Source organism: Herpailurus yagouaroundi, unplaced genomic scaffold, assembly GCF_014898765.1.
Source record: "Herpailurus yagouaroundi ecotype Mexico unplaced genomic scaffold, PumYag 139, whole genome shotgun sequence".
NCBI classification, from domain to species: Eukaryota; Metazoa; Chordata; class Mammalia; order Carnivora; family Felidae; genus Herpailurus; species Herpailurus yagouaroundi.
Window position 1 is genome coordinate 40,079,380 of NW_024412394.1, and position 15,804 is coordinate 40,095,183.

At 37.8% G+C, this 15,804-nt stretch overlaps 1 long non-coding RNA gene across 1 annotated transcript in view; it reads left to right on the forward strand.

Moving 5' to 3' along the window:
- Positions 1 to 15,804, forward strand: part of LOC121029701 (uncharacterized) — a 112,754-nt gene that overhangs the window by 79,622 nt on the left and 17,328 nt on the right. The window contains exons 2-3 of the long non-coding RNA XR_005789845.1: positions 10,523 to 10,622; positions 15,176 to 15,226. This is a non-coding gene — a long non-coding RNA (uncharacterized LOC121029701). The remainder of the gene's footprint in view (positions 1 to 10,522; positions 10,623 to 15,175; positions 15,227 to 15,804) is intronic.

The window sequence follows — 15,804 nt, forward strand, 5'->3', positions numbered from 1 at the left end:
TTTCCTCTTAATATATTCCCAGAAGTGGAATTACTGAATCATATGATAGTTCTATTTTTAATTCTTTGAGTTTACAACCATTATTGCTTTAAATGTATTTTCTGTCCCTTTCTCTTCTCCTTCTGAATTCCCATTATGTGGATATTGTTTCTTTTTATTGTGTCCTATAATTCCCAGAGGCATTCTTCATTTTTTTTCATTTTTTTTCTTTTTATTCCCCTGACTGGATTTCAAAAGTCTTATCTTCCAGATCACTCATTCCTTCTTCTGCATGGCCAAGTCTGCCTTTGAAGCTCTGTATTGAATTCTTCAGTTATTATATTTTACAGCTCTAGGAATTGGGTTTTTAAATATATTTTTTATTTCTTTGTTGGACTTCTCATATTATTTATGCATTGTTTTCCTAATCTTCTTTAGTTTTCTGTGTGTTCTTGTAGTTCACTAAACTTCTTTAAGAGGATTATTCTTTTTTTTTTTCAACATTTATTTATTTTTGGGACAGAGAGAGACAGAGCATGAACGGGGGAGGGGCAGAGAGAGAGGGAGACACAGAATCGGAAACAGGCTCCAGGCTCTGAGCCATCAGCCCAGAGCCTGACGCGGGCTCGAACTCACGGACCGCGAGATCGTGACCTGGCTGAAGTCGGACGCTCAACCGACTGCGCCACCCAGGCGCCCTAAGAGGATTATTCTGAATTTGTCACAGCCATAGACCTCCACTTCATTAGGATCAATTATTAGATCTTTATGAGTTTCCTTTCGTGGGGTTATATTTACCTGATTTGTCATGATCCTTGATTCATATGTTGGTATCTTTACATTCGGGTAAGTGGTCTTTATTTCCAGACTTTACAGGTTCACTATAGCAGAGACAGCTCCTTACCAGCCAGCTTGGTCTGGGTTTCTGGACATGTCTGTTGGTAATGTCCTGGGGCAGATGGGACCTGCTATTAGGGTCTAATTTGGGGCAAGGTAACTGTTTATACTCTGAGGTCAGGGGTGTGATACTCAGAATAGCTGCTGGGACTGCTGGCTTGATTCCCTTCCCAACTGAGGTTGTAGGATGGGCTCTGCTATTGCCTAGACTCTCTACTCAGGTTTAGTAGACAGTCATGACCGAGTATTATACTCAGCAGTAGACAGGGCAGCAGGACAGGACCCAGGTCTGCACAACTCATTGTTTGGAGACCCAAAGAAAGCAAGAGTGTACATCGAATACCTGGTCTGGTGAAGCCACTACTGGTTTTGCTTTGTAGACAAAGAAAGTCACAGGCTGTGCTTTCTGTTCAAGTGTTACTGTAAGCCGGGCTGTTGGATGGGCTACACAGCTTCCCATGTGATCTGGTAAGTTTCCCTGGTCAGGTGGACTGAGGCGTTACCCACCTGTTGCTAACAGGTGAGGCTATGAATTATTTCCCTGTCCAGGTGCAGCAAGTGAAGCAGGTATAAGGCCACTAATGCTCTTTGTTTGTGATCTTGACTTAAGCCATCCTGTGCCCCCAGTTCCCTGGCAGAACAGGACCACTGGCTTTACTCTGGGGACCATTAGCTCTGTTCATCCACCTCTTAGCTCCAGAGTTGCTGGGTTACACAGTGTTCCTGCCAACCCTTCCTGTCAGATGGGGCTGTGGGCCATGCTCTGCAGCAAGTGGGGCTATAACACAGGCTCTTCACTAGGGAGGCCTAGGAAGGCCCACTCCACCAACTCCTAAATTTTCTTGAACAGGTTTTCTGCTAGGGAGAGCTGGGAGCCGGGAGCCCCAATTTACAGCAGATGGGGCTATGACTCAGTACCTCTGCTGAGCGGGGGAAGGCCAGGCTACAGCAAAAATCCTTGTTTGGGGACCCAAATTAGGGAGACCTGCACCCTACTGAGTTCCCTGGTCAGACTGCCCCCTCCCCTGACTTGGTTTGCAGATGAGCAGAACTGCTCTTTGGGATTACTATTTCAGCCATGCTAGTGGGAACTCTGTCTACCAAGATATGAGTGCTGGTTATTAGAAGCCCCTCCCCACTTGTTCATCACAATTTGATTCTTAGTAGTTGAGCCCAGCAGATTGCCCTGTGATCTCCATGGGACGAAACCAGAGTAAGGGCTCCCACAAAATGATCCACAATGCTGAAGATAAATATGTGATATATATATGATATATATATATGGGGAAGTGGGGAAGTGGGGAAGTGGGGAAGTGTAGCTGGTCTTCTGACCCTTCTAATGCAGTCTGTCTCAATTTCTGTGGTGTGTATGATGGGAGGAGGGGTGCCTCAGCCTCATTCCTGTGTTTCTAGATTGTCTCATTGGTGTCTTGTCCATGAGTAGTTGTTGCTTGTTCTTTTATGAGGAGGAACAAAGTCAGGAGGAATCTACATTACCATTTTGTACCATTACTCTTCAATTATTTCTTTTTTTTTTAATTGAAGTATAGTTGACACACAGTTACATTTCAGGTGTACATGATGATTGAACAAGTTTACAAGTTACTCTATGCTCACCATTTGTCACCATACAACAATATTACAATACCATTGACTAAATTCCCTCTGCTGTACCTTCCATCCCTGTGATTTATTCATTTCATAACTGGAAGCCTATGTCTCCCACTCCCTTTCACCCATTTTGCCAATTCCCCTATCCCCTTTTCCTCTGGCAACTACTAGTTGTCTGTTTCTATGAGTCTGTTTCTGCTTTTTGTTTGTTTATTCCCTTGTTTTTAGATTCCACATATAAATGCAATCATACAGTATTTGTCTTTCTCTTATTTCACTTAGCATAAAACCATCTGGGTCTATTCATGTTGTTGCAAACGGCAGGATTTCATTCTTATTAAATCTTATAGTTGAGTAATATTTATTTATTTGTTTGTTTGTTTATTTATTTATTTATTTATTCACATCTCCTTTATCCATTTATCAATTGATGGACACTTAGGTTGTTTCCATATCTTGGCTATTGCAAATGATGCTGCAGTAAACATAGGGGTACACATATCTTCCCTAATTGGTGTTTTTGTTTTATTTAGGTAAATACCCAAGAGTGGAATTACTGGATCATATGGTATTTCTATTTTTAAAATTTTGAGAAACCTCCATACTGTTTTTCACAGTGGCTGCACCAATTTACATTCCCACCAACAGTGCACATGGGACCCCTTCTCTCAAAATTTTTGCCAACACCTGTTATTTCTTGTCTTTTTGATTTTACCATTCTAACAGGTGTAAGATGATATCTCATTGTGGTTTTGATTTGCATTTCTCTGATGATTAATGATGAGCATCTTTTCACGTGCCTGTTGGCTATCTGTATGCCTTCTTTGGAAAACAAATTAATCAGATCATTTTTTGGTGTTGAGTTGTGTAAGTTATTTATATATTTTGAGTATTAACTCCTTATCAAATATATCATCTGCAAGTATCTTCTTCCTTTCAGTAGGTTGCCTTTTCATTTTGTTAATAGTTTTCTTTGCTGTGCAAAAACTTCATTTTGGTGCAGTTCCAATAGTTTATTTTTGCTTTAGTTTCCCTTGCCTGAGGAGATTTATCTAAAAAAAATATTTCTATGGACAATGTCAAAGAAATTACTGCCTGTGTTTTCTTTTAGGAGTTTTATGGTTTCAGGTCTCCCATTTAGGTCTTTAATCTATTTGTGTATGGTGTAGAAAAGAGGTCCACTTTCATTCTTTTGCATGTAGCTGTCCAATATTCCCAGCACTATTTATTGAAGAGACAGTCTTTTCCTCATTGTATATTCTTGCTTCTTTGTCATAGATTAATCGACTATATACATGTGGATTTATTTCTGGGCTTTCTATTCTGTTCTATTGATCTATGTGTCTATTTTTGTGCTAGTATCATACTGTTTTGATTACTAGAGCTTTGTATATCTTGAAATCTGGAATTGTGGAACTTCCAGCTTTGTTCTTCTTGATTACTTTGGCTGTTTGGGGTCTGTTGTGATTCCACACAAATTTCAGGACTATTCTGGTTCTGTGAAAAAGATCATTGGTATTTTGATAGGGATTGCACTGAATCTTTAGATTGCTTTGGGTAGTATGGACATTTTAACAATATTAATTCTTTCAGTATATCAGCATGGAATATCTTTCCATTTGTGTCATCTTCAGTTTTTTTCATCAGTGTTTTATAGGTTTCAGAGTACAAATCTTTCACCTCCTTTGTCAAGTTTATTCCTAAGTATTTTATTCTTTTTGGTGCAATTGTAAATGGAATTTTTTTCTTAATTTCTCTTTTTGCTACTTTGTTATTAGTGTATAGAAACACTACTGATTTCCAGGTATTAATTTTGTATCCTTCAACTTTACTGAATTCATTTATAACTTCTAATGTTTTTTTTTTTTTTTTGGTGAAGTCTTTAGAGTTTTCTCTGTATGAAATAATGTCATCTGAAATAGTGAGAATTTAACTTCTTCCTTAGCAACATAGGTGCCTTTGATTTCTTCTTCGTGTCTGATTGCTGTGGCAAGGACTTCCAGTGCTATCTTGAATAATAGTGGTGAGTGGAATCCTAATCTTGTTCCTGATCTCAGAGGAAAGGCTCTTAGTTTTTCCCAATTGAGTATGATGTTACCTGTGGGTTTGTCATATATGGTCTTTTAATGTTGAGGTACGTTCCCTTTACACCCACTTTGTTGAAAGTTTTTATCACGAACAGATGTTGAATTTTGTCAATGCTTTTTTTCTGCACCTATTGAAATAATCATATGATTTTTATGCTTTGTTTTGTTGATGAAGTGTATCACATTGATTGATTTGTGAATATTGAGACATCTTTGCATCCCTGGAATAAATTCTACTTGTTTGTGGTGACTGATCCTTTTAACGTATTATTAAATTAGGCTTGCTAATATTTTGTTGAAGATAATTGAGGATTTGTTGATATATTTGGGAGCTTTCTTTCCTCTTATTTTTTGGATTAGTTTGAGGAGAATAGGTATTAATTCTTCTTTAAGTGTTTGGTATAATTGACCTGTGAATCCATCTGGTCCTGGGCTTCTGTTTCTTATGAGTTTTTTGATTAGTGATTCAATGTTGTTACTTGTAATTGATCTGTTCAGATTTTCTATTTCTTCCTGATTCAGTGTTGTTAGATTGTATGCTTCTGGGAATGTATCCTTTTCTTTCACATTGTCCAATTTGCTGGCATATAATTTTTTTGTAGTAGTCTCTTACAATCCTTTGTGTTTCTGGGGTGTCAGTGTTACTTCTCTTTCATTTCTAATTTTATTTACTTGGGTCCTTTCTTATTTTTCTTGATGAGTCTGGCTAAAGGTTTATCAATTTTATCTTTTCAAAGAACCAGCTCTTGCTTTCCTTGATTTTTTTTCTATTTTTTAAGTCTTATTTCATTTATTTCTGCTCTGATTTTATTATCATTTTTTCCCCTACTGGCTTTGGGCTTTGTTCTTCTTTGTCTAATTTCTTTAGGGACAAGGTTAGATTGAGATTGAGATTTTTTCTTGTTCCTTGAGGTAGGCCTTTATTGCTATAAATTTCCATATTAAAAATAAATTGAGGGGCGCCTGGGTGGTGCAGTCAGTTAAGCGTCCGACTTCAGCCAGGTCACGATCTCGCGGTCGGTGGGTTCGAGCCCCGCGTCAGGCTCTGGGCTGATGGCTCAGAGCCTGGAGCCTGTTTCTGATTCTGTGTCTCCCTCTCTCTCTGCCCCTCCCCCGTTCATGCTCTGTCTCTCTCTGTCCCAAAAATAAATAAAAGTTGAAAAAAAAAATTTAAAAATAAATTGAATGAATGGATGGATGGATGGAAGAATGAATAAATAAATAAATAAATAAATAAATAAATAAATAAATAAATTCCATCTTAGAACTGCTTTTACTACATGCCAAAGGTTTTTGGAACATTGTGTTTTCATTTGTTTCTATGTATTTTTCTATTTCTTCTTTGATTTCTTTGTTTATTCATTGCCTGTTCACTAACATGCTGTCTAGCCTCCACTTGTTTGTGTTTTTTTTGTTTTGTTTTTTTTCTTTTTTCTTGTAACTGATTTCTAATTTCATACCATTGTGGTTGGAAAAGATGCATGATATGATTTCAGTCTTCTTGAAGTTATTGACTTGTTTTGTGGCCCAACATGTAGTCTATCCTGGAGATTGTTCCATGTGTACTTGAAAAGAATGTGTATTCTGTGGTTTGTTTTTTTTTTTTTTAATTTTTTTTTTCAACATTTATTTATTTTTGGGACAGAGAGAGACAGAGCATGAACGGGGGAGGGGCAGAGAGAGAGGGAGACACAGAATTGGAAACAGGCTCCAGGCTCTGAGCCATCAGCCCAGAGCCCGACGCGGGGCTCGAACCCACGGAGTGCGAGATCGTGACCTGGCTGAAGTCGGACGCTTAACCGACTGCGCCACCCAGGCACCCCGTATTCTGTGGTTTTTGATGGAATGTTCTATCTCTTCTATGTCCATCTAGTCTAATGTGTCTTTCAAAAACACTGTTTACTTATTTATTTTCTGTCTGGATGATCTACCCATTGATGTAAGTGTTAAAGTCCCCTCCTATTGTATTGCTGTCATTTTCTTCCCTTATGTCTGTTAATATTTGCTTTATGTATTTAGGTACTCCAATGTTGGGTACGTAGATATTTACCATTGTTACCTCCTCTTGTTGGATTGATTCCTTTATCATTATGTAATGTCCTTCTTTGTCTCTTATTACAGTCTTTGTTTAAATTCTATTTTGTCTAAGTATTGCTATCCTGGCTTTTGTTTTTCCTTCCATTTGTGTGGAAAATCTTTCTCCATCCTTTCACTTAGTTGAGTCTATTTTTTAACCATTCCTGCATACTATCTATTGAATGGAGCATTTAGACCATTTACATTTAAAGTAATGATGATGGGTATGTACTTATTCCCAGTTTGTTAATTATTTTCTAGTTATTTATGTTCTCTTATTTCTTATGTGCAATTCTTGAATGGTGTAATCTATCTTCCATATTAGTATAAAAATTGCTGTTCTGAAATAAAAGCCTCATGTCATCTAAAAATCCACTTTTGACTTCTACTAAAGTGCGTTGTATATAATATAAGCCCCATAAAGTGTTTGGAGGCTTTTAAGTGAATGAATAGATGAACTGGATGATTGACAGTTGAGTAGGTTCAGTCATAGTTATTTTCAGATTTATTAGCTATAAAACAATTGTTGGAAGAATGCCAACCATTTAAAGCCATTTGCTCATCCTTAACCTTTGAAACAACTGGCCATATCACATCAAACTATTATAGATGAAGTTGTTTATCAGTTTCTTGATTTATTTTATTAAATCAACCAGAAACAATAATTGTACTTTATATGAAATTCTGGAATTGAATATGTCAATAATTATAATCCTAATAACTACAGTAGGATGTCTACAGTATTACACCATGGATTATTTCCTAGTGGCAACTTAAAGTTCAGAGTTCTTTCAGTCCCAAACCCGTATACATTGTACAACACAAAGGAATACTCTCCCTTAACTAAAAGTGACTAATTCTTAACCACTAAATTGTAATTCAAAACACATTCTTTATAAGTGTACCTAGACACATTTCTGTAAAGCTAAAAGCATCCAGAGATATATACCACTCATCTTGCTATAAATTTAAATGCAATCCTGACCTGTATTTTTATGAATTAATAAAAATGTTACTTGGGCAATCCAGGTTTTGCAATTAATCAAGAGAACTGTATCTTTAAGAGAGTATCCTAGCAACCTTTCAGCAAGCTCAGGAAAGACCCAAATGACAATATACACCGATTTAATTATGCTGCTGGCTCTATCAAACTTTGCAGTTAATCAAAAAAACACTTAAAAACAGAAATAGAAATTAAGTCACAGCTGAAAATGAGAACAGGCGAAGGAATGTAAGGGGAGAATTTCATAACTGAAAGATAACTTTTTACTTGCTTATCAATAGAGTAGAAATGAAATTAGTAAAATTATAATTCCACAAGGAAGTTGGTGAAGTTACGATTGCTGTGAGTGTTAGAACCAATATTATATTGATTAAGAGATTGCTAGTCCAAGGCCAAAATTACATTGGGATAATCACAGCTTTAAGAATATATTTAAGTTGTACAAGCCCACTACATTTTTAATGGCCCATCCAATTGTACATTTCCTAGTGGTAATGCATTTTATGGGAACTAAGCCCTTGAAAAACAATGTTTCTCCTGAGTACACATTTGGAAATGTAGCTAATTTCATAACCACCACTTCCTTCACCCACCACTCCCCCTACCTCATCATCACCACCATCACTATTTTGCATGGCCCAGTACTGGGCACCATCTTTAACTGTTTATATCTATATCTGTTTATAACAGATTATACAGCAACAGGTATGTCCTTGATGAGGTGGGGGTTTTTGGTAACAGCCATATAAATCAAGGAAGTCAGAGAAAGGCAGATGGAGACTTTATATAGCAAACAAAATCCAAATTCATAAAACATGGCCTACTTGTGTAGGTAGAGGTAGGTACTACCTCTGGATGTACATCAGAATTCTTATTTATGTGTCTTCAAAGATGCAAAAAGTGGACACATGAGAAATTTGAATACTTCTAATTTTTAACATATTCCCTGTTTATAGGCCAATTTCATTTAGATAATTTTAATGTTTCTTAAACCTCAAGCAAAGAAGTTACTTGCCTGGAACATTAAGTACACACACACACACACACACACACACACACTTTTTTCTCAAATTTTGAAAAAGCTAAACTTTTAAATTTAATAAACTTGTTGCTATACCAAAGTGCATGCCCTACAAAGAATGTCAAATTTAAACCATATTGATTAGTTCTTCAGGAAATGCGGTAGGACAACATTTTGAGGGTTTTTCTGGAAGCTTAGGGACGATAGGCTATGATAGAGGAATGACATATGAACCACTCCATCTTTTTGGTGCTGGTGGTTCCATTGGCATTCCTCTTCCCTGACTAGTTCAACTCTTCTGATACATAACAGAGGACTGACTGTTATAGACCATAACTGTTGTAGCCATAAAAAAGACAGTGGTTTGTTTCTGGTCCAAAAAGTGTAGTGTGAGGGGGCGCCTGGGTGGCTTGGTCAGTTAGGCATTTGAGTCTTGATTTCACTCAGGTCATGACCTCATGGTTTCGTGGGTTCAAGCCCCACATTGGGCTCTGTGTTGACCCTACAGAGCCTGCTTGGGATTCTCTCTCTCTCTCTGCCGCTCCCCTGCTTATGCTCTCTGTCTCTCTCAAAATAAAATAAACTTTAAAAAAAAAGTGCAGTGTGAGGGACAAAGGTGAGTTCATATACTGTACGTTCACACTATGATCCCAAGCTGTGCTAAATTTCAATTTGCAAAACCCTGCAAGTAGCCCATCTAAGTAGAAATGCCCCTCAACCCTTCACCTACTAGTGTTAGCTCAGAGCACTGGTTCTCAACCTTGAGTTGCATCAGAATCCCTGGAGGACTTGTTCAAATACAGAATGCCTTACACCCAGAGTCATTGATTTAGGAGGTCTAGGGTGGAACCTAAGGATTGGCATTTCTTTTTTTAATGTTTATTTGAGAGAGACAGAGAGCAGAGGAGGGGCAAAGAGAGAGGGAGACAGAATCTGAGGCAGGCTCCAGGCTCTGAGCTGTCAGCACAGAGCCAATGCGGAGCTGAATTCACAAACCACGAGATCATGACCTGAGCCCAAGTTGGAGGCTTAACCGACTGAGCCACCCAGGTGCCCCAAGAATTGGCATTTCTAACAAGTTCCCAGGGGACACTGGTGAGGCTTGGGGGGTGGGCAGGAGACACACTTTGAGAACTAATGCCTAAAGAATAAAGCAAACTTGTTTATTTAAAACTAGACCTCAGAGTTATGGGCCCCATTGATTCTGGACCCCAGTAGTAATGTTTGAGTGGTAACAGATTCTCCTGGCATATGTTCTTTGGTTCTACTGATTCTCTTTCTCTGCTGAAAAATATTTTGGATACAGAACATAGAGATTTGTGCTGATTATCGAAGGAGTTCTTCTGTAAGTGCTTAGGAGAGTAAATTAGGATGTCACTGACATTAGAAACAAACTGTTGGAGGTAAATTTAAGAACCGGAGGGAAGTCCTTGTAGAAGAAAAACAAAACTGCAATAAACCCATGTTTCTAGGTGTACCCAGAGGTTTTCAGTATCCCAACTGTGTATGTATGGTAACTCTCAGGTTCTTTTTATCAGTGTGAAAAAAAACCCTGAAGTCTATGATGTCCTGTTACAGATAGTGTGAAATGTAGGCCTTACCAGGATCCATATTAACTGGGACAAAAGTTCTGAAATTTGATATTCAGGTCAGTTAAAGAGAGAAGAAAAACAGCTGCCCTTGGCCATGCTATTCAGGACACCCCCCTTAGCTATACTAGCAGAGAGGCTTCTTCCTGAATTCTAATACTCTGCCTTCAGACCAGAGCAGGGGCTCCTATTTCTGTTACTCCTCCATGGAAACAACTGGAGGAGCAAAACTATGTGTGTAAAGCTACTTCTCCCACAGGCTGCCTGTTCCTGGGAGCAGCAAAGTCCTTCTGTGGGCGACCGCAACCTCCGCGTGGGTCCATAATGACAAGGTGACTTCAAAGATGGCAGATTATAGGGTAAAATATCACATTTAGTTTTTAAGATACCATATTGACAAGCTTCTGTTGGGGTATTGATACAGAAAAGTTTGGGATATTGATACAGAAACAAAAGAAAATGCTTAATAGGTAATGTTCTCCCTCTACTGACATGCCTGTTTTACTTAGTCTCTTCTCTCAAGAAAACATCATCTTATTTAATCCTCACAATAACTGTAAACTATGATCAGCCCCATTTCACATCTGAGGAAACCTTAAGAAAAGTTAAATTATTTGACCAAAGTTTTAATTAGTAAGTGGCAAACTCCAACCCAACTGTTTCTACCCTATCCTGGCTACCCATTTCTAAGTTTTGTTTTGTTCTAGATTGAAATAGAGTATGTTCATTTATATGTAGATATATTTCACAAATGTAGCATTTGGTACAAAAAAAGTACATTTCTGGAACTCCTCTGTGAACTCTAAAGTGTTAATGTCTTACATACTCATCTTACAATAATGATGGGACAGTTCACCCTTCAACAACAGAATTAACTTCATAGTGCAACCCCATGGTTGTAATCATATTGCTAAAATGGCTTGTTGCTAGGGATACGGAGTTTTGAGTAACTAATGCTTGTTCCATTAAGAGCCTTTTGATATTTTTTTTCCATAAGAGCCATTAATTAGATATTGTTAATTGGAAAATACAGGCACCCCTCATTTTATTGTGCTTCACTTTATTGCGGTTCACAAATACTGCATTTTTTATAATTTGAAGGTTTGTTGCAACCCTGCATTGAACAAGTTGGTGTCATTTTTCCAACAGCATTTGCTCATTTCATTCCTCTGTCACATTTTAATGATTCTTGTAATATTTTTAATTTTCATTTTATTTGTATGGTTATCTCTAGTGATTTTTTAATTAAAATACAGCTGACACACAATGTTACATTAATTTCAGGTGTGCAACATGGTGATTCAACAAGTCTGTATGTTATGCTATGTTCATAGCAAGTGTAGCTATCATCTGTCACCATATAAAAATATCTAATCAGTGATCTTTGACGTTACTGTTGTAATTGTTTTGGAATGCCAACCGCTCCCATATAAGATGGCAAACTTAATCGATAACTGTTGTGTGTGTTCTGACTATTCCACTGGACATTTCCCATCTTTCTCCCTCCCCTTGCGCTTTTTATTCCTTAAGACACAACAATATTGAAGTTAGGCCAATTAATAATCCTACACGTCTCTTAAGTATTCAAGTGAAAGGAATAATCACATTTCTCTCACTTTAAATCAAAAGCTAGAAATGATTATGCTCAGTGAGGAAGGCATGTTGGAAGCTTTTGGTTGACAGACCAAAAGCTAGGCCTTTTGTGCCAAACAGCCAAGTTGTGAATGCAAAGGAAAAGTTCTCGAAGGAAATTAAAAGTGCTACTCCAGTGAACACATTAATGATAAGAAAGTGAAATGGACTATTGCTGATAAGGAGAAAGTTTTGTGGTCTAGATAGATCAAACCAGCCACAATATTCCCTTAAACCAAAGCCTAATCCAGAGCAAGGTCCTCTTTTCAGTTCTATGAAGGCTGAAAGAGTTGAGGAAGCTCCTGAAGAAAAGTATGAAGCTAGCAGATATTGGTTCATGAGGTTTAAGGAAAGAAGCTGTCTTCAAAACATAAAATGCAAGATCAAGCAGCAAGTGCTGATGTAGAAGCTGCAGCAAGTTCTCCAGGAGAACTAGCTAAGATCATTAATGAAGGAGGCTACTCTAAACAAGATTTTTTAATGTAAGTGAAATAGCCTTATATTGGAAGATCCATCTAGGACTGTCAGAGCTAGAAAGGGGAAGTCAGTGCCTGTCTTCAAAGCTTCACAGGACAGACTCTCTTCTCAGGGGTCAAGGCAGTGTTTTTACCATCCTGAAAATCCTAGGGTCTTTAAGAATTGTGATGAATCTACTCTGCCTGGCTCTATAAATGCAATAAAGCTTGGATGATAGCACATGTTTACAACATGGTTTGCTGAGTATTTTAAGCCCAGTGTTGAGACCTACTGCTCAGAAAAAGCCTCCTTTCAAAATATTACTGCTCATTGACAATATATCTAGACACCACGAGCTCTGATGACATACAGTGATATTCATGTGATATGCATGTTGTTTTCATGCCTGCTACACAGCATCCATTCTCTCTCCATGGATCAAGGAGTAATTTTGACACTCAAATCTTATTTAAGAAACACATTTTTTTAAGACCATTAGTTGCCATAGGTAATGATTCCTCTGATGGATCTGGGAAAAGTACATTGAAAAGTTTCTGGAAAGGATTCACCATTCTAGATGCCATCAAGAATGTGATTCATGGGAAGAGGTCAAAATATCAACATTAACAGAAGTTTGGAAGTTGATTCTACCCCTCACGGATGACTTTGTGGGATTCTAGACTTCAGTGGAGAAACTAAGTGCAGATGTAGACACAGCAAAAGAATTATGATTAGAAGTGGAGCCTGAAGATGTGTCAGAATTGCTGCAATCGCATGATCAAACCCGAAGGGATGAGGAGCCGCTGCTTACAGAGGAGCAAAGACAGGAGTTCTTGAGATGGAATCTACTGAAGATGTGGAGATTGCTGAAATAAAGGGTTTAGCATATCACATAAACTTACTTGATAAAGCAGCCGTAGGGTTTCAAAAGATTGTAATTTTGAAAGTTCAACTGTGTGTAAAATGCTGTCAAACAGCATCACATGCTACAGAGAAATCATTCCTGAAAAGAAGAGCCAATTGATGTGGCAAACTTCATTGTTGTCTTATCTTCAGGAAATGCCACCACCACCCCCAGTTTCAGCAACCGCCGTTCTGATCACTCAGCAGCCATTACCATTGAGGCAGGACCCTCCACCAGCAAAAAAATTTACAACTTGCTGGAAGCTCAGATGATGGTATTTTTTTTTTTTTTAGCAATACTTTTTAATTAAGGTATGCATTTACTTTTAGGCATAATGCCATTGTACACTTGATAGACTATAGTATAAACATAGCTTTTATATGCAGTAGGAAACCAAAAAAATAATTCAACTCACTTTATTGTGGTGGTCTGGAACCAAATCCACCATAACTGTAAAGCAAATTGCTTTTTTATGTCCAAAATTTCATCAGGGAAAAATGCCTCCCCCTTTCTGTAGAAGTTGTGATCTTTCCATGAAGAGAGGTAGAAGGGTGTCATCCTTCCCCTATACAAAGCCACCAGCCCTATAGGTGGGCATATAAACTAGCCCACCAGATTTTTGCTGGAGGTATAGGAAAGATTTTCTTTTTGAGGTCGGTGCCAGATGCAGGGTGCCAGGCTAAGAGGTGGACAAAGCACTGTTATTTGAACCTCCAGATCAATGAGCTTTCCATATTGAAGCCAAAAATAATATTTTTTTAAGCTGGTTTGATTTGGGTTTCCATTATTTACCACTTAAAGAGTAAATGCAAAATTCTTTTCTAAAATATCTTCTTTCTTTGGACTTCTTGAGACTATTGAATATAGTCTATTAGCCCGAGTGTAAAATGGGAGTAAGTATCCACTTTAGAAAGAACTTTGTGAGGATTAAATGAGCTAAAGCACATGCATAAAAACACGAACTGTAAAGCCCAACATTCAATAAGTATCACTTCTCTTCCCTGTTTCTACATTACCTTTCTAAAACATCAATATTTGAGCCTTTACAGTTGTTTTTCACATATCAACTCATTTAATGTATGCAATATCATGAGGGGGGGGGGGGAAAGGAGGTGAAAAGAGGTTTTGTAGCTTATCCAAGGATACACACATTGTGGGAGAGCTGGGGTGCAAATTATCACCTTATGCAATATAAAGTGCTATGTTTTCTGTATTTCATTGTATTTCTGCTATGAGGCTGACTGCACAATGATGAATGAAGGAAGGAAAGTTCTAAGTGCAGAGCTAAGAGGTACAACACATTTAGTATAGATGTTTTATGGTAATTCGGGTGGGTTTTTTTTTTTTTTTGGCCCGTTATCTTGTGCAAAGTGTAGTGTCAGTATGTTGTATGTACATACCTATGCTCTATTTTCCAATTATACCCTAAAAGAACTTCAATCACCTAAGATAACAGCTGATGTTTACTGAGCGCTTAGAATGTGCCAGGCACCCTGCCAAGCATCAACCTAAGTATTTCATTCATCCCTCATAACTACCTTAAAAAGTGTTACAAAAGAGCAGTAACAGCTGAGCAACCCAAGGACATTCAGAGAGTGGGTGGGAGGGCAGGGATGGAACTGTGCAGTCTGGCTCACTGTGCTCTGCATTCACTGTGAGGGCAAGGGCAGGGTCTGTCTTACTCTCCTGGCACCTGCTACATGCAGGGCACCCCATTAATGAATGACTACACACTCTTTACTAAAAAGAGAGCACTTTCAAATGATATAAAAGGAGACTTTAATGTGAAAGGGGCATTTGTTGTGTAGAAAGGAAAAAGCTTTAAAGGCAGATCTTTTCCTAACAATTTACAGTTCCTTTTTGAATCCTAAAAAATCCACATTGTGACTGTAACACACATTTCCCTTCCCCTTTCCATAGGGCAGATCTGCATGCTGTATCTGACTGACACTCAACCAGGGATACCAGAAGGTGAGTATGTCTGATAGGAGATGGTGAGGAGGGTCAGAACTAGCGAATCAGACATGAAATAAGTTTATGATTCAATTTAATCCTCCTTCCCCGCTTTTTTATATTATGAGCAATATATGCCATTAGGATAGTTATTAAGGGTGAAAGGATTAATTAAAACTATAATTATCTGATAAGACTAGCATACTGTCTAACCTGATTTAGGGCAAATTCATCTACTTTAATTAAAAATACTGGACGGGGGAAAAAGGTGAGTAAAGAAGTAAAATTTAACACTGCTGGTCCTGTTTCTACCATGAATTTCTTGAGTGACTTAAGGTATCATTCAAACAGCCATCGTGTGTGTTTAGTTTTTATTAGTTAAGAGTTCTGAGTACAAATAACAAATTTATCTTGACATTTAGAAAAAAAACGATTTACTCTCTGAGGTTTGTTCATAAAAAAAAAAACCTGTTGTGTGCATTTTAATCTCCAATTCTAATGCCTAACACCATAATACTTCTAAGTCTGTAACTTAATTTTAGGTTTAAAAACCCTGTCTTGTTATATCTGGTGAAAGAGACTAGAAAACATTATGT